At 31.5% G+C, this 19,360-nt stretch overlaps 1 protein-coding gene across 1 annotated transcript in view; it reads right to left on the minus strand.

Moving 5' to 3' along the window:
* LOC148277997 (uncharacterized) overlaps positions 1–14,641 on the minus strand; it is a 42,095-nt gene extending 27,454 nt beyond the window's left edge. Inside the window, exons 1-2 of the mRNA XM_088232055.1 lie at positions 14,427–14,641; positions 11,784–11,954 (exon numbers count right to left, since the gene is read on the minus strand). The gene's annotated coding sequence lies outside the window, so the exon portion shown is untranslated. The remainder of the gene's footprint in view (positions 1–11,783; positions 11,955–14,426) is intronic.
* Between the last annotated feature and the right edge of the window lie 4,719 nt (positions 14,642–19,360).

Below are 19,360 nucleotides of genomic sequence, written 5' to 3' on the forward strand. Positions count from 1 at the left end.
CTCAAAAACATTCTTACATAATAAATGGTATAAATTAATTTCGTATAACTGTATGGTAAATAGTAAATTAACTGGAAGGTAGTAATGTTAATGTTTATTTTTGAATAAAAATGTCTGCCTTAAAACAGGTTGTGCCTAGTTAGGCAGACTAGACATGATCCAGAGAAATCTATTACCTAAGTGTGTATTTAGTAGATAAAGTAATGATTATTTTTGTTTATAAACTATGATTATTATCATTATTATTTACTTTAAAGTAATTACCTATAAAAAATATGAATATGAAAGATCTTAGAACTCACGAGAATTTTGGCTAGCTTTTGGCTGAAACCAAAACCGCGGCCGAAACTTGTTTTACTGGCTGAATTTGGCGCAAACCGAAACTTCGGTCGGTCACTAGAATTTATAATATTAGTTTTGTAGGATCACCCGTCGTTGGGAGGAGTGCTTTCCCGAAACTATGTTTCTGTTCTTTTAATAAAATCCACGAGTATTTATTTTATTTTATTTGGTAATTCAACAAAGATACATACTAGAAAACATACAATTTGAAAGCATTCGTCGATACAATTTTACATGCATATATAAAATCTTCAATTATAGAATTACACAAAATATTACATTATAATTAAGTTATAATACATATTTTTTGTATTTTTTTTATACAGGATACAATGCAATAAAAAATAATTTGTACGTGTGCACTTTTGAATAAGATTTATTCCTAAGAGATTATTCGAAAAAGCTGAGAGAGTATCATGAAAAATAACAATTTTATTGTTTCGGCAGTATATATTATATTCCCGACACATGCAGGCCATAGGTGTGTGGTATGTAGCATTATTTTAAAACAAAGGCAGTTTAAATATTTCTTGATGCCTAAATGTTCTTAATCCCGCATTTATTTGTATTTTATTTCGGAGGTTAGTATCTACTTTAACACTAATAACCTTATCCATACTGTGAGAAAAAACTCCCTCGAGTCACTGTGTGGTAATTTGAGATTATGTAAGGTTCGCCTTAGGTAGCCTGAGGTTAGGAAATGATCGCATGATAATCAAAGTCTCTTTTCATATTATTAAAATTGTATGTGTGTCATGCTTAGTGATCCAATTAGATTACATCTCTTTCACTCAAATGAATGATTAATATACGTATTGGTCTTGGGTTATTCGATATTTTATGATTTTAGGAGATCCTGTTGGACAAAATATTTGATTTAAAATTATTTGATTAATCGAAACATGTGATGTATATTTTTTTTCTTTTGTGTTAAAGTTTACTTGAAGGTAACAAAAAAAATCAAGGTAATATTCACAGTGATTGCTGAGATATAAATTAATTACGTGCAATTCACAACTCCGGTTAATCACAAGAACGGATGGAAAAACGAGGTTTTTATTTTATAGTAATATGAATATTTAGGCTAAATTTTTAACTGATTAATATAATCGAACCAGCAAAAGTACTCATATTTCTCATTCTTGAAGTCAGCGTTGTTGTGGCCACGTACCTAAAGGCCATTTAACTGTGCAGTCACTATAAATAGAAAATATTATCATTAGTTTTTTCTACGACTTGATTAAAATAAAGGAACTCCCTGCGCAATCACATAATTCAATAACGAAATGAGTGGATACAATGTAAAGTTGAGAAACTTATTTCTGATTACAAAGGCCTTATGTACTTAATGTAAGTTTGTAAAGCTCAGATTTAAAACATGCTTCCCTTTGACGCGAACATTAAATAAGCCAGCGGAGCTGGTTGAATAAAATCTGACGCAAATTAATCTAATTATCCTGGAAGTTGTAATCTGACCATCTTCAAAGGGAAGCAGTTCAAATCGTGCGCAAGTGTCAAGTCCACGCATCCGCCTTAGGAAATGCTTTCTCGGAACTAAGACCCTTGAAGACCGCTAAAGTAATCCATTATCTTTCAGCCCACTGAACGTGAGTAACAGCTCTGGGTTTGAGGACCCAACGGAGTGGAAATGATCTGCTTAGGGATTGGCTTCTTTGAGTCTGAGTGGTCCAGTTCAGGTGAGGCTGGATTAGCAAGGATTGAACGGACCCTAAGGAATTATTCTGCATGGAAGGGCGCATTATATCCGTCCGAATATGGAACCGTCGAAGTACTACGAAACGAACCCACCAATGGAGTTTTGGAAACGGCTTTAAAAGTTGTTATACGGGGCAGCGCTTACAAATGTATATAATTATACGAGTACATAGTATTTCGAATGCAAATAAGAAAATCGAAAATATAGATGAGTGTTTATTTTTGTAACTTAACAAATAGTGAAAGTGAAGTGATGTTTCGGAAAAAACTTAAAACCTACTTGTTCTCTAAATCATTTGAATAAATCCGTAGCACGTGACAACAAAATAAATTATTTCAATTAAATTACAAATTTAAAAGCTTCAATTAAATTAACTTAACAATAGAATCACCATGTAAAGCGCCCTTGAGGTATTTTATTACGAAAATGGCGCTACATTAGTTATCAATAATAAATAAATAAACAAAATATTATACAGATGCGTTACATATAATTTTAGTACATTTATTTAAAAATAAAAATAAATATTTTTCAATTTGTAATTTTGAATTCATGCAAAAACGGTCATTCCATTGGCGATGCACCTAATACGTCATGATTCATGTTTATTTGTTCCTGGCAATTGAAATTTGTTTAAAACATTATCACGAATCTTGACGTCACAACTACCAAGGCCAAACACGTCGCGTTTTTCTACCAACTTATTTTTATTAAATTTTTTTTTACATTTATGTGTGAAAACATTTCTCCACAATATTCATATTGTTTTCTAAAATAATATTAATCATTCTTAATCCACATCATATATTTTATCGGTATTCGTGGTATGTGATATTTGCCTATTGAATGAAAAATTGTAGTGTGACGGGAAATTAGATACAAAAATGATTTTATAAAATTGTTTATTTGTACTACGAAGTTTATTAAAAATGTTTAAATAAATTGATAAACATGAACTACATTTAATGACGTAACGAGTTTTTTATAAATCAACCAATGATAGAATGTTGTTATGGATTTCTGGTTTCCAGGAAGCTAACGCATTAATCAGGACAAGTCACCGAAAATAACTAGGGCGTCACACGCGGAGGAATTAAAAAATTAGAAATCTTAAAAAAATTGTTGCTAGGGTAATATGAATAGATAAAAATAAAATATTTCTTTTGTTTGATATATTATTAGTCAGTTTTATTTTTTTAAACTACCTAATTCATTAACCTCAATGGTGACGAGAAGCGCACAATATATGTTATTTCAATTTTCAGATATGTAGTTGCCTTCCCAACATCTCTTTCTCAAATTATTATTTGTGTATAAAAAGTAATTTGCTGTCTTTCGTTTTATTTATTTTTTAAAAAGCTTAAATTTTGTAAAAAATGTTTGCAAAATATGAAAATTGCTTTAAATTCTTCATTAATATTTCATATTTAATGAAATACAATTATTATGGAATACAATAGATCCCGAGTAATACAATAAAATTAACAACGAAAACGTTTCCAGGATGCCATGAAAAAAAAATACACATACAGGTACGCATATAAAAATAAAATAATAAATTCAATAAAATAAAATTAAACGAACGTATAAAAAACTTGCATTGGGTGAATAAAAGAGAGATTCTTAAAAATACGTATCAATAAGATGTTTTAACACTAAAAAATAAAAATAAGATATTATCAAATTAGTCAAAAAAATAATGCTTCTTATATTCTCGAAATAAATAAATGTAGGTCAATGATTGACGTATAATGATCAGACACGTTATTTCTTTCCTTATTTTTTTTTTAATTTTACCAAATATTGTCAAATGCATAAATATTTATATAGTAATGTCAAATCACTTTATAAATATTTATGAGAAAAAGATGCAGAATAAGAGTGACAACTACCTACGAATTAAAATGCCATATTTTGCGCGCTTGTAACGTGTCTAATTAATTAAACGTCTTTGATTTATGCAACAAGTAGGTTTACGCAATAAGTGCCTAGCGCTTTTATACACCTTGTAATAGTTACGGGAAATTCCTGGTAAGATAAACATCCAATATTTATTTATAAGGTGTTATTTTTCTGGCCTGCATCTAAAGCGTGGGTAATACTAATCATATTGCCGCCTTATAATAAATGATCGAGATTCGCTGCAATAACATGTATCGAAATAGTAATAAAATTAAATACATTTATTTGAATAAAAATTATGGTCATAAAAAATGATAAACCGGAGTATTAATTTATTCGTATTCAATAAAATTTTAAGTAAAAAAGCTTTGTTTTTAGACCGGTTTTGAAGCTAGACAAGCCTATCAAGGTATATTTTACTAACAAATATTATCCCGTTTAATTTTTAACAAAGTTATTACTACTAAATATTAAATCTTAACACATGGATTTAAAAAGTAAGCAATTATAATGCATAACCACAATGCTAGTGCTTCAAACGTAAATTTTATTTTTATCTTTTTTTTATCTTGTTTTAGTTGCATTTATAAGCACTCGCCATTTTTTTTCTAAATCCATTAAAACCATAATCAATGTATATGTTTATTTTTCTAATTTCACTGTATTTTTTCCCTCTCTTATTTTTTTACTTTTGGATTATTTTCAACTATTTTGTCTTGTTTTGGTTGAGGTGCATGTACAGTTTATTGTTTTTTTTTATTAACAGTCATGTCTGAGCACCCGATGACAATTATTGTTTAATATTTTATAATCTTAAACAATATCGTTTTATAACACACATATAAATTTTAGAATAAGACTCTGAAAAATGAAAAAAAAAATTAAGTACTTAAACGAAAAATTAAAAAATCATGGAACGATCGGAACAATGTACGAATGTAAGAATTTTATTAATTTAAAGCGCAATCTAATGAAATAAAAAACTTCCACATCTTTCAAAGCAGTTCTACGTATTACAGGTAATATTTTTTTTTTATAAAAGGAATAAATATTATTATAAAATATTAGTTATTTTTAAAGTCGTAAATAACCGGGTTGTAAAATAGGAAACAAGTTGTGGTAAGGTGGTATTCGAACCTCAGACCTTCCCACAGGACCACATCCCGTCTCTCAATTAGCAGTATTATTTCATTAGGTACATATAAAGAAGAAGAAGGAATTACACGAAGTTCGTCAGACTATTTAGTTATGAAATGTCAATCTATACTTAAATCTTAATGACTGTTCATAATTAATCAACTTTTTACATTCTACCACGAATAAGTATTTATATTTGTCTAGGCATTGGTGGTCACTTTACACACTTAAACTTCCATATTCCACTGTCAAAAAAAATCCTTCTCTGTTACAACAAATTTAGATTTAGTCTGTCTACAAACATTTGATCATACTCAAAACATTGTCGAATAAATGTTATTTAATGAGACATGAAAAGACTATCAAACTTTGTAAATTTTTTGTGAATTTATATTTATGTAGTCTTCTAGAAATCTATCACAACACTCTATCATTGGTTAATTCTTAAGAACTTGTGACGTAGTTCAAAATATATCGTTTTTATAAAAATATTTCTTATTATTTTTTTCGTACGTTTTCGAGAAACTTCGTTTAACAATTAAATGCTCTTATTTTTACCGCGTGAAAAGAATTTTTTTTTCCTACCAAATTTCCCGTTGCACTGACCTTTCTAATCGTATAGACCATTTACACCCACCTAAGTGTATTTTTATAATTTGAACGTGAAAAGTTTATTCCAAAAATCTTGGGAATTTAGCGTATCGAATCTCATTTGAGTGATGATTGTAACTGCTTTGAAAGTATAAAAAGACAAAGTGTAATAAGCCTTTTATCAACGGCACATTCAGAATTCGGTCATTATTCTGTCAGTAACTGCGAATGGGATTCGTGCGCAATATTACCTTTGTGGAGATCGTTTCCCCACGTTTCATCTCCATCACAGCGGCCTTCTTCAGACCTGGTCGTTCGGCCAGTTGCTGTTATTACAGGCAATAAAACATGCCGGCGCAGATTAAATTTGACGTGCATTAAACATGCTGACGCATGCGTACCGAGCGGTCTCAAACACGACTTGACAGGTGAAAAATGGTGCACTTCACTTCGCCGTGTACCGAGAGATGGCGTTCATGCATCATGTCTCATAGAAGTATAAAACAATAACACACATAATACTACTACACAGAGATACACAAAACATGACTTTTTATTTAATTTTTCGTCAAATCAAATACTTGAAGTATTCATTTTTAAAGTCAAATAATAAAAACTGTTACTGAAAATATAAACAAAATCAACATAATATTCTTCTTAGTCGTTTGCTTTTGGCAGAGCAGTCGTGGTCAAATTGGCAGGAAGGAAGCACGTATGATCCGTCTCCATCCGCTTCTATCTTCAGCCCTTATGGAGGCCTCCTAAAGAGGGACGTCAGTCGCTTCTGTTACCGAGTCTGTCCATCTGGTAGGACTTATTCCGCGAGATCGAGTCACCTCTACTTGTCATTGTACAACTAATCTTTCCATATTGTCTCATTGACTCGTAACGTGGCCAAAGTACCTGAGAACACGGATTTGTACTGTGTAAGAAAGACGCTCTTCAATACCCACCTCTCGGATTATAGAGACATTAGTCTTATATGCTGTCCACGTGTCCATGGAATACGCAGCATTCTACGCCAGAACCACATTTCAAAAGCATCTATCTTTCTTCGTTCTCTTTCTCTCAGGGTCCACGTTTCTGTGGCGTACAAAAATATAGCGAAAAATGATAAAATCCTTATCATAAGACGGCTGAATTAATTCATCTACTAGGCAACGCCTGAAAAAACAATTTTCCAATTTTTATACCTCTTCTTATACCAGTTAGTTTGATCAACACTGTTTTGAGTGCGTTGAAATGTTTGCAGATAGGCTAGATATCTTTCCAAGGGGGTTTTTAAGATCTAAACTTGTTGCAATAGAGAGGGAAAACATTCTGAGAAGGGAATATGGATGTCTGTTCTGTTGCATTTAGGTATTGTCGCAGAACAACGACGCATGTAATTTTCTTCAACATTACATGAGAGTGGTTTAAATGACAAAGTATACCCGTGGATACTTAAATTAGTTGTGCGTTTTTTTTTTCAAAGCTGAAATATAAAGCCTTTATAAAACCTTTTTGAGATCAAATATACAAAAAAATCAATGACGTATTATTCGTACATCTCTCGTTGTTCTACGATCAAGAAGAAATGTTTGTGCTGAATACTACTACTAATATCATCACGTTATTTCTCTTTAGGGGTAAGCAGAGGGGACCGACCGCTACACACTATCTATCTATCTTGGCATACATTCCTAGTTTCTTCCATATTTATACATCTTGTAATACGTGTCATTCGTTTTTATCTGCTTTTGACATGAGCAGACTTAAGATTTTGGTTTATTATCTGATCACACCACGTCTTCATCCTACATTACCGTTATTTTCACCATATATATCTATTTTTCCATTTTTTCATCATTCATTCATTCTACATGACCAATACAGAATATTTTATTTTTTATTTCTAAAAAATATTATAACTGTCCATTATTTATTATAGAAGCGAAAATTCATTAACATTTTCTTGTATACCCACGAACAGACCATGCCTTTGTGGGATTTTTTGGTTTACTATTTTTCTATTATTATGTATTTCATTGCTATGTAATTATGCTTTATTTTTTTAGTACTCTGTTTCATTATTATGTTTATTGTAAAAAAAATAAAAAAAAACATAAAAAAAATCTCAGAGACTCATTTTCCAATCTTATTAATTATACCTGACTCAAATTTGCACTCTCGCCTGATTTCATAATTCGTAACAATCGTAACCCTGTCATCCATTGCATTTTTACCGCGTTCTCTCTGCTTTCACCCTTCCTCTGCTAGTTTCATGTTTCACTTCCATACATAAGTGTTTGGGCAAAAACTTCGTTGGGCATTGCCAGTTTAGCTTTGATTGACATATTTTTATTAGTAATTACTGTGTAAGCACTAAGGTGTGCCCGTTCATTTTGTTACCCGCATTTACTCTTTTTTCAACATCTTTTCCAACTCTTTTATCTCTTGAAAACATGCTTCCCAGATACACAAATTCTTCTACTTGTTCAGGACATTTGTTATTTACATTTAACGTGAGTTAAAAGTAAACAGTCGTATTACTTTTTTTCTTCCAAGATCGAACCTTTCGCAAAATGGCACAGCTCTCTGCCGATGGCTATAAAAACGGAAATATACAGGATCCATTAAGCTCGCACTGAACGAAATTCCCATATCAATTTCGTCGTTAACGATTATGGTCGAATGTCGAACAGGGAGAAGTGAGTTATCAGAAGTCATAAACATTCTCTGGTCATAATCATTAACTCAGTACTTAAATTGACCAGCCGATCACTCGTCCAGTACATGTTAACTGTGTATTTATACAGTTTATATCACGTACTTAATGATTACCTAGTTTGGGAGTGCCAATTTCACAGTCCCCGTTACGAAAAGAATTTATTTCATAAGGCAAAAGCTTACAAATAAGTATTTTTTGCATTCAATTTTAAGTTTAAAACCGCATTTTATTTATTTTCCAATTATTTCCAAAAACGCCTTTGTAATTTTGTAATAAATGGCATTTTGTAACTCACGTATATGTGCAAGTTTTACTAAAAAGACATTAAAATATTTCTTAAATACGATTTCCTTAACCCATTCAGACCTAAATTTTTAATGATTTTAAAAAAAAAAGTTAAATTTTAATTTTGAAAAAAAAACTTTTACGCTTAAAAAATTATTTAACGTTTATTTTTCATAAACAGTTTGTCTTAAACTTAAAATCAAGCTAAAAAAAGCAAAATATGTCATTATCTTACGATATACATATGTTTATTCAATCAAATTAATTTAACGGAATATGTTTAAAACTTCCCTTACATATCATAATTGTATATGAACGACATAAAAAACTTTCCGCTTTTGAATTTCGGCAGGTACGAGATTAAAAAAAAACTAAAATTCGCACATATTCGAATGAATATCCCCGCTGAAAAGGTTAAAATACGAGAACCTATTAAAACAGAGATGCCAAACATTTAGAGAAGGTAATATAGAGGTCCAGGCATTTATAGGACTATGATTTGTCATTGGTTGGTTTATGTGTCCATATTATTATTATCTTTTATATATACTTACTTTTAACTAATTTTTATTATTTGTTTTTAACAATAATTTGTTGATACCATTTTATTTACAATTTGCTTTTTAATTCAATTACTTTTCTTATATTCATTTCATTATTTTTTTTCTTTTCTACTATGTAAAGTTTCACTTTTTATTTTGCATGGCAGTATGCTTTTTATTGTTTCTACATGTATATCAAAAAAGCGTTGTTTATCTTTTAAATTTTACTCACTTTGTTTGTACTTACCTGTATATTTTTTGTAAATGCCCCTTGGGCGTATTGTAAAATTAAATAAAAAAAAAAATATATATATATATTACTAGCTGCATAACATTCACCATTCCGCATATGTTTGAACATCCATCTTCACACATATTTAAATTCTTCCATATTCCCATCTCTAAAATTTTGTCTACCTCAAGTGCATAATTATTACGAATCAACTGGGGGGTTAAATCCGGTCCTTATTCACAATCATAAAAATTTAGACATACTAAAAAATTTTATTACGATTCACATTGACTTACCACAGAATACTTAAACTTTTTTTAAAATACGATTTCTGTTTTTAAGTTTTTATCTTTTTAGACGTTATTTTGCTGTCTATTTGCTCTACATGTCCTAACTCCTAACCAACTAATTAGGCAATACCAATATTAGAAATTATACAATACCAATATTATTAACATTACTTAATATCAAATAATGTTAATAGGTCCTATAAAACACCTCTTAATTAGATAAAACTTTTTGTCAATTAGTTTGATTTATTAAAAACATATTAAACAGTTCATAATAAAACAAATTCATTAAATGATTAAGCTAATTCTCACTCACTCAGTTTCAAGAAAGACTCAGTTTGAAGAAATTATCTTCATTATTTCAGTGTAGTTGCTGGGAAAAAGACAATCGAGTAACAAGTCTATTTAAAAATATAAATATTATTAATTTCCAAAACAAGCATCAAACATTACAATCATCATCATCATCATCATCATTCCTTTTCCTCACCTAAAAGTGCATAAAGTACTCCATTGGTACACCAATCACAGCGTTTCTTGAGCATTTTTGTTGTATTTATTTATTTACATACATAAGTTTATTGCACATTATTTGAGACCATAAATCTCAACTCCATGGGACTAAAAGTCCTGTGTTGAAATGGGACGAGCAATGATATGACACAGACACAGACACATTAATATATCACCACAAATATAGGATTAGAAACATAAAAAATAGTTATAATAAATATTTAAAAAATATATCTATGGCACATCAATATGGGAAACAGTGAACTCTAGCATTCGGAAAATAATCAAGGAGTTTCCTACTCAAATCCCTCCCACTAAGGAAAATCCAGTCCTTAACTCCTTCCATTAGGTTGCCGTGGATTGAAATAGAGCAAAGTACATACTTCTGAGAGTGTCAATATCCAGAATATCTTTTAGAGAGCAAAATAGATGCCACAGCTTTCTCAACCTAGAGCTTAGTGACTAAACCTGAGCTTCTCACCGCAAATTCCTATCAATGATAACACTAAGGTACTTTATGGAATCTACCCTATATTTAATCTTTATGGAGCTAAGATGATCAGTTTTACACTAAATATAAACATAACTTACAAATATGTACAAAAAAAACTATTACACAAACAAAAAAATAAAATAAAAAGACTTTTTTCGTATTAGAGTTGTCATTGGGCTGTAAATATAATTAATAAAATAATCTTCTTTCGATTGATATTTAACTAGAGATGGGGAACCTCTTGAAAGGAGGGGTGGTTGGGTTTGATATTTTTGTACAACCACTATAGTGAAGGTGTATAATCGAATTTAAATGTTAGTTTAATTAGTGGCCTGGCGAAGAGACAGGTACGTCTTGAAAGCGGTAGACATTGAGATGTCAGTAAGTGATTTTATATGAATATTTACTAACATTTATTGAAATGAAATATTTTGTCGGCCTCGTGGTGTATGGTCAGGGCGTTTGCCTACCATGCAAGAGGTCTCGGGTTCGATTGTCGGCATGGTTGATGAATTAAATTTTATGGATCCGAAACGTGGATTTTATTTTACGTGAGTGGAAATTCACGCTGTCTTGTATTTAAGGCTGTCAATTGAATATCATTTTTAACCAAAAAAGAAAAAAAAATATATATCCGTAACAGCGGTTCGTCACGGCTAGCTGGGCCATATACTGCGAATGTCTCTCGAGAGCCTTAACCACGCTTCCTAACTTTACAAATCATCAGTTTCTCAAGGTCCTGGACGTCCACGGCGGACAGTTTGACGGCAGTTTACGTCTGAACTTTGGAACGCAGATCTGACTCGAAGAGATGCACGGAAGTTTGCGGCTGACAGAAATTTCTGGGTCGCGATTACAAACGCTATCTTCATGTGTTTAAAATGTGTTTATTTACATGAAAATTTAATAAACATTCTTCGGTAACCTGCAATTGAGCATGCTTTGAATAAAATGTTTACATATTTTATTTTCCATACACAAAACTTAATTTTACTTTGCAGATGAAATTTAAGATGGATGTTAACTTACCATTGAATACGGGCCTAGGCAGGGCGTATGACCTGTCGTTCCCATCTGAGACATTGTTTCAATTTATGAAGATACTGGACATGAGACTTTTTGAAAAAAAGAGTCATTAACTCATTTCTGGTTACGCGGTTACAAGAAGAGATCCCAGCAGAATGCTCGTACGAGGTTTACCTGTAATTTAAATGATTTAATACCAAAATCACGTGCGACTGTTGCTTAGAGAAATTTTTCTCTTATGTCCTCGGAAGTGTTCAATGTTCTGGATGAACATATTGGGTTCTCCAAAACGAAAGCCGTTTTCAAGAGAAGTTCACAAGTTTGGATTTTGTCTAAGAGAAGAAACCATTGCAGAATTAAGCGTGTTGTCCAGATGTTTATCGAAAATTATGTTTGTGTATTTTTTTTTATTTTTCGTATTCTTTTATAATGTGCATGCTTCCACTTTTCATAATGTTGTATCCCAACTCAACACAGGGCTCTTGGCCTCATGGAGTTAGGAATACGTTATATTTTTTTTGTAATATGTGTATTTGTATGAATACATAAAGAAATAATGTAAATTAACTATTCCTTCATTTCTGTTGAGATCTCAGTTAATGGTTAATTTTCATTAAAATAAAACAAATCAAATAGAGGTTGAATTAAGTAATGATAAACGTTATACGTCCCTTTATTTTTTAACCTTCTTTACCGAGACTTTTTGAATCTCGATAGGGCGATATCACTTAAACTAAAACCGGCGCCATATGTGGGCTTCCCCTTTTACTTAGCATTTTTCTTGCTAGGAAAACACCCATTAATCATTTCGAAGAAAGCCAACAGGAAGTCTGCGATAAACATCGTTTCCCGCCTTTTCCTACACAGTTGTCTGAACCGGAAATATATTGGTAGGGAGGTAAGGGCGGACTTCAGGGGAGGGAGTGATTCCAAAAGAATATCTGATATTCAATTATTCATTTTGTTTGATTTAACGAAAATAACAGGTTTATTTCTTAAAGGAAATCCTCATAAAATTTAAAGACACCTTTTAAAATGACAAACGTATAATGAAATAACTCGCATTCATATTTTTTATATTATAATTTACTACATGAGCCCGATTTTAGTACCTCATTGACTGACACTTGAAGCGTAATACTTATAACATTATCTTCATGTTACGAAAATGTTCTAGATATGCAGCGGTGCCTTACGCAGAATTATAATAAAATATTGTTTACAAGTGTTTTTCAACCTTTTCGAATACGCGACCCCCTTAGCATGGCTTTGTGTGAGTGTTGTAATTGACGCAGGCTTTAAATGTTACAAATAAAATAAAATAAAATTGTAAAGTACGCATTTTTTTTTTATTGTTTGATTCATGTGACATTCGTTAATTTTTGAAAGGGGGTATGACCTCTTACACCTTTCCCTTAAGTGGACCACTGGATGTAAGAGTGTAAAAAATCAATAGAATACAAAACAGCCATTTGAAATCTCAAAGACACATTATAATACATCGAGATTAACGCTTACTTCTTAAAAAGCCCAGAGATAATAAGATATAGACATTGCTGGACAGCGGATCTTAATTCCTTCATGAAATGGCTCCATCATACGTATCGGACCTCTGTATTAGGGAAAAAACATGTCGTAGAAAATCTACTCTTAGGTCAGCGTTAAATTTTTAATTCGGGCAGAGGAAACCTTGTAGAACTCCGGCGTTGCCCAAGCAGTTTGTTCAGATATGGTGATTTTGCCGTTGCCAGTCCTTCTGCCCGAAACCAATTCCCATCAGTGAGTTCAGATCTCAACTGGAATCTCAAATTTTTCGTTAAACCTCAACTTTGAAATAAGAAAATACAGACGAAGTGTGAGCGTAGTTAAAATGTAAGTTTAAGTATAAAATTGTAAACATTCAGGTAATTTTCCGCAAAAATGACGCAGTATATATCATCCGAATATTATTTTTAATTCAAGGAATCATATAAGAAGTATTAAATATATTTGATCTGCATTTATTTGTTCGGCTCACTTTTTGCATTGTCTCACAACAATGCACAGAGCGTAGCTGTCAACCAATAAAGGCACCATTTCATTTTTTTGATATAATTGAGGTTCAGTTTTTTTTGTAAATCTTAGAAATCTGTTGATTTATTTAGTATTGACATTCTCATACTTTATCGAAATTGGACATTTTTCACACTTCTTACAAAGGGACGTTACAATACATAAGTACCATAAAATAATTCCACTAGAAATAACGTTGCCGTTCAGACAAAAGTCACTAACCCGAAAAATAACAGTTTTGAGTTGCATTGAAATATAAAAAAAGAGATGACACTCCATACATATTCGAGCTAAAAATTTAAGAATTGGAGTGAACCAGTAGAGGGAGCAAGTGTCGCATGACATATCACGTCGACTTTGGCAAGCAAAACACGAAGTACAGTAAACAAAACTGACTATTTACATTGGTCTACTCAGTATGTCGCTCCCTTCCGCATACGCGTCACCTTTGTTTATCGTTTCAATATATGGCTACTAACTGAGCAGAACAGAGACAGGAGATAGCTCACGACTGGTAACATATTAATAAAACGTTTTTTAAAATTAATTTAGCTGTTTTAAACAAGTATTAATTCAAATAAAAACATTACTTACCGGTAAAAGGTTATACCGTCGCTTTCTTTTTCTATCTTTTCCAGATCGATTTGTGGAGTATTTTAGCGTACATATAGGCATTTAAGTAATTGCGAGGAGACAAAAGTTGATAAGTAGCCGGGGACTGCTCGCAACAGACTAAAGTCCGCTCTATCAAATACATTTATGCCAAGTGGCCGCAGGTTGAGAGATCATACTTCGAACGCTCATGCTTACTCCAGATATATAGTAAATACCTCAATGATTCGAGGAGTAAAATTATGTTATTTAAAAAGCAAACGTCACCAAGGTACCTAAGAAAAATGTTGCGTAAATCTGAATCATTATTTTACATTAAAACATTCGAATGGTCATTACACAATAAACATGTTAAAAAGTATGACCTCAAATAAAAATTAATTTAAATCACAACATATTAATAATAATCGCTAATATTTAATTTCTTTCACCAACACATAACATGCACTGTCCAGATTACAAATTTACAAATCACTTTACCAAATATCACCGCATAAATCTTTCAAATAATTTTCGATGTATCACAAGAAAAAGTTATAAATCAGGTTGTGGTCCCGTGGCTAGTGTCTCGGAGTCACGGATCGAAGGTCCGTGGTTCAAATCCCACTCTACTCAAACTTGATTCCCATTTTATAAAAGTGAGTTATTTACAACTCGTTGAAAATGGCCCTCTAAATGAAATATTTGCGTTAATTATAAGAACGAAAATATTTCTTTTTCCTAAAAAAAAAATGGATTTGATTAAAAATACATTGATAAATTAACAAATTACAACTGGGATGGAGAATACCTTAAATAAGGGAAAACGGAAATCTAGGTGTTTACAGGGCTTATGACCTGTCATTGGCTGGTTTAAGTGGCCACTTTACACACTGTGTAACAAATGCCTAGACTTCCATATTCCTTTACATAAGGTATTCTCCATCCCTGTTATAATTTGTTAATCTTAATGACTCTGGGGTGGAATGGGGTGAAATCCCGTCTACGAACATTTGGACAAACTCAAGCATTAAATATGTACACACTTCTGTTTTAAATTTTGGTACTCCGGTTCTGTATTTATCTATTTTGTATCTTATAATTGCGTTATCATTCACTTATTTTTTGCTTTTATAAAAAAATTATCTAAATATTTTTTTGAAAACATCAATAATATGTATTTTTTTCGCTCCTTATATTTAAGTTGGTAGTAATTATTATTGTACAACTATGTAGGACTATCATATCATTTAATGTAAAAGATCTTTTACGACAAGCCACATTAATTGGCTTAGTGAGTCCTGTAAAAAAAAATGTTTTAAAAATAACTAAATTGTAATATTGTATGTAAATAATAAATAAATAATTTAAAAAAAACATAAAATTTCATAAACACAACAATCTGATTTTCCCTTGGCTTCTAAACTTTCAAATGGCGATTTCTCAAAATGATGTTTTTAGGGTTAGTGACTTATGATATACGAAATAACAGTATAATATATCTGTTGATAAATTAAAGAAATACGACGTATTTTTTTTTTGTTATGACAAGAAAAATATAAAATTAACGTACGTAAATATACATATATTTTATTGCTAAGCAGTTATACTGTTAGAGATTAGCACATGTACCGAACAAAATCTCCGGGTCAATTTTTGGGTCGAATCAATAAAAATAGTAGATAACTTTGCTTTATTAATATGCAGTCTCTCGTACCTGCGATAAAAAATACATAACATTACATAATAAGAATTTCAATTTAATCATTGTTTATTATTTAAGCAACATACATGGATAATTAGTTAGAGTGACAAAAATTATTGTGACAATAAATGGCGAATGTTTTTTTACAACGCATTTATTTATTTTATTTATTTATTCGAAAATTGTTATATACATAAACAATATATATAAACATAAGGGCGGGCATATTGCCTTAAAGCAATTTCTTCCTACCTACCCAAACCGTTCAGTTTGGAAAATTTTTGAATACATGGACATATTGAATCTTATAATTTTATACAAAAATGTATTTATTTATTTATTTATTTATTCGCAATCTTTATCAAAATACAATTCCATGTTCACTTTGCCCAGCTAACAAGGTTACATACCCCGTTCCAAGCTAGGCAATTACATTTTAATATATTATAATAGTTAACAAATTTATATAGAGCACAGACGAACAAAATATAAACTTATTCGGATACACATTTTGATTCATATACATACAGACATACACATAAATACACACATATATATATATACATATATACACATGTACATACACACACACGGACATACACCCATGCGCATACATATACATACATTCATAGATAATTTATTTATGCGAAACTTCATGGTTGTCATCAATAAATATATTTTTTTTAAAATTATTCCTTATTTTTTATATTTCATTTTTGACATCCAGTAAGATTCTCCAATCCGTGACCAATGTCATGAAAGAACGAGGTCAACATCTTCCGTAACTTGACAACACTCCCGTCTTTCCACGATTCTGGCAAAATGTTATAGACCTTTTTGCCTACGTAATAGTGTTGTCTCGATGCCAGAACAGTGTTGACCCCTTCACTTAGTATCAGATCCCTATTAGAGTATCTTTTATTATGGTTGTGGTTGACTCTTGGGTAAACGTCTCTATTTATGTGTGTAACCACTACCGTTCTCAATATATACTGTTGAATAATATTCAGTACTCTGAATTCTTTGAAGAGCAAGTCACTTGGATAACGAAATGTTTTTTTTAAATGACTCGGATTAAAGATTTCTGTGCAATTGCTGCAGATTCAAGGGCAAAGTTCAAATTGAAAAAAAAGATTAACAAAATAAAAAAGTATAAAAAATTAACACTACTATGAAGAGAGGAGAGAGGATGGGAAGCAAAGAAGACGGATAAAGGAACAATATAAATATTTAAATAGTGACATTTCAATATTGACTAAAATGTAAATAAAGAAGGGGCGTCTCTAACATTAGTGGGTAGATTATTCCACAGTCGAGCGGCTACTACTGTGAAAGAGGAGGCAAGAAAATTAGAGCGATGACAGGGTATTAAAAGGGTTCTCTCATTACTAGGACGAAGAGAACCGTGTTGTGAAAGAGGTTGGATGAGCTCTCTCAGATAAACAAGCGAAGTGGGAGTATTTGAAATATTATAAAGAAGTGATAGAATGTGAGTACCCACATATTCCGTATCTTTCGTCCAGAAAAATGGGCCATGTTTGTAGACGTACTTGATTTCATTCCTTAGGAAGTTATTAATATTTTCATTTATTATTTAGAGGAAAAAAAAAATTTTGAGAAGGGAAAATTTAATAGGCCATAAGGCAATACCTCATATACATACGTATTTATTTAAATAATCATATTTTTTCCCTTACAGACTATAATCAATAATAAAAATAATGTGACCTTACTGGGGTTACCCGTGCAGAGGACACTTAACAATATACTTTTTTTTAAATATTTTTATATTTGAGAATAAACAAAGAAGACTTACTAAATAAACAGAGATCATCAACAAAATGTTCATTTTAAATACTACGTATTTATGTTTATAATTAATTTATGTATATCTATATTATTTATATTACAAAACGCACGATAAAAGAACAAAAACCCAAAAATAACCTATACACTTGTGGAGCAGTTGATTCAATATAGGTTTGGGCGAATAAGACAATCCATTTTACTTTTACATAGCTCCACTTTTCATTTTTTATAGCCTTTTTGAACATTTTCTCGTTACTAATTGTTTTAATAGATAGTGGAAGTAGGTTATAGATTTAATTTGAATAATACTCAAAATCCATTGTCCGAAAGTGGATATACGGGTATATATAAACAAACCATCACGCCGGTTCCCCGTAACGGTAAGCATAGAGGATAGAACGCCAGATCACTCCGTCTTTGCATACAGATATTGCGTCCTCTACATTCATACATCTTCTCATGCTCGCCCGCTAATTATTCCGACTTTTGACATGTCAATCTTCAAGTTTGTGTTAAATTTGTTTACGCCATGTCTTTATCGATCTTTCTCGTTTTCTGCATTCATCAACATGAGCATCGTAAATATTTTAAGCCGTTCTTTCGCTGCCCTTCGCTCAACATGTCTTAACCAACGCAGAACTCCTTTTTTGAATTTGTCGATAATGTTTCTCTTCATGCTTATTTTCTGAAGCTCTGGAACTTCTGGAACTTTGTTTTGTCGAATAAATAATTTAAAAAAAAATAGAAATCATCTTAATATGAATTCAAATTTATTAAAAAACAGGAAACCATTAGTCAGTATTCCATCCAAAAATCGTACATGCTAAAATATGACGTCTTTTATAAATCTGTCATTTGGATTCAAAATAATTTATTTTAAGAAGAATAATTTTTCAGCCATTATGTGGCGTTGTTTCTGAGGAATGTCTTTTAAGTTTTGCATCTTCTTCTTGCGCTGCCTTGTCAGGTCTCTCCAAAGTTGGCGATCACTTCAGTGAAAGTATCTCGGTCCTACGCTACTCTTATGTTCTGCAGCTAGGACGTACTTGCCATGGTGATTCCTGGAGAAAGATTACCCGAACGGTTTCCCGTTGCCTTCTCTGGTGGATTTTTTTTATCGGGTTTACCTTCCCTTAGCTGGTTGGTTTTAGTTTTGAAGCGCCAGAAACTCGGTTTTCATCTTCTCGTTATATGCTATGATCACACCGTTATGAGTGTGATTTCATTGCCCAGGGTTTGTGACGTTGACGCTAATGAGTTGGACTAGTCAGAAATGTTGCAGATGGAATGCAACTGGGCATTCACAGCATTTGATAGAACCCTACTGACAGTTTGAACTCCAAGTCTTACACATAGAACTGGAATAAAACAGTAGATAGCTTTTAAAGATTTTATTGTTTTTTTAAGTATTCTGCACAAAGAT

Source organism: Micrasema longulum, unplaced genomic scaffold (genome assembly GCF_059751315.1).
Source record: "Micrasema longulum isolate JH-2025_06_02 unplaced genomic scaffold, ASM5975131v1 h1tg000942l, whole genome shotgun sequence".
Taxonomy (NCBI): Eukaryota; Metazoa; Arthropoda; class Insecta; order Trichoptera; family Brachycentridae; genus Micrasema; species Micrasema longulum.